Source organism: Haplochromis burtoni, unplaced genomic scaffold (genome assembly GCF_018398535.1).
Source record: "Haplochromis burtoni strain Fernald_Lab_line unplaced genomic scaffold, NCSU_Asbu1 Contig_1620, whole genome shotgun sequence".
Lineage (NCBI taxonomy): Eukaryota > Metazoa > Chordata > Actinopteri > Cichliformes > Cichlidae > Haplochromis > Haplochromis burtoni.
Genome location: NW_024583981.1, coordinates 18,621 through 20,158, shown reverse-complemented (window position 1 = coordinate 20,158; position 1,538 = coordinate 18,621).

Here is a 1,538-nt window from a genome sequence, read left to right as displayed (position 1 = left end):
TATAATGGTTTTTCTTTATTTTCATGACTGTTTACATTGTAGATTCTCACTTAAGGCATCATTACAATTTTTTTATTTACTACATAATTCCATATGTGTTTATTCATAGTTTTGACTCAAAACATGTTTTATATTTTAGATTATTCAAAATAGCCTCCCTTTGCTTTGATTACTGCTATGCACACTCTTGGCATTGTCTCTATGAGCTTCATGAGGTCATCACCTGAAATGGTTTTCCCACAGTCTTGAAGAAGTTCCCAGTTCCTGTTGAAAAATAAATGATGGTCCAACTAAAAGCAAACTGGATAGGATGGCATGTCGCTGCAGGATGCTGTGGTAGCCATGCAGGTTCAGTCTGCATTCAGTTTTGAATAAATCCCCAACAGTGTCACCAGCAAAGCACCACCACATCACACCTCCTCCATGCTTCACGGTGGGAACCATGCATGTAGAGACCATCTATTACCTTTTCTGCATCGCACAAAGACACAGGTGGAACCAAAGATCTCAAATTTGGACTCATCAGACCAAAGCACAGATTTCCACTGGTCTAATGTCCATTCCTTGTGTTTCTTGGCCCAAACAAATCTCTTCTGCTTGTTGCTTTTCCTTAGTAGTGGTTTCTTAGCAGCTATTTGACCATAAAGGCCTGATTCCTCTGAACAGTTGATGTAGAGATGTGTCCGCTACTGGAACTCTGTGTGGCATTTTATCTGGGCTCTAATCTGAGCTGCTGTTAACTTGTGATTTCTGAGGCTGGTGAATGATAAATGTATCCTCAGCAGCAGAGGTGACTCTTGGTCTTCCTTTCCTGGGCGGTCCTCATGTGAGCCAGTTTCTGTCATAGCACTTGATGGTTTTTGCGACTGCACTTGGGAACTAACTCAGAGTTTTAGTAATTTTCCAGACTGACTGACCTTCAGTTCTTTAAGTAATTTTTACTGATGTGATTGGTTCTTACCATAATAAGAATTCTAACAGCTGTCAAATATGACTATCAGCTGTGTACAGTGGCGGTCTTAGCCTGTTTGGTGCCCTGGGCGAACACCCCCACTGGCACCCCCCCACCCTGTTCCCCCGGTACCCTCCACCCCACACCCATTGTACATACATATAAAATATATTGTACTGTAAAACTGTTGTTGGAACCATACTGAATTTAACCAGATAAACATAAACACACACACATAGATATATAGATATATATATGAAGAGAGAGAGAGTATGCATAGTATGCAAACGGCTTACAAACAGCCATCATAATTCATCAGACAATGAGAATAGGACAAATCAACAACTGACAATGACTAATTAATATTGTGCTGAACACAGTCCAAAAGATTCAGTAAGCTACATCAGTGTCTACTGTTTACTATCATAGCCAAGTGGCTAACAAATGTAAACAGAAGTTTTCACTATCCCTACTAATTAATGTTATCTTGTTGTATCTCTGTTGTGGTCAGTGCTATCCTCTATGCTGTTGCATGCTGGGGCAGCAGGTTGAGGGTCACAGATGCCAACAGACTAAATAAACTGAT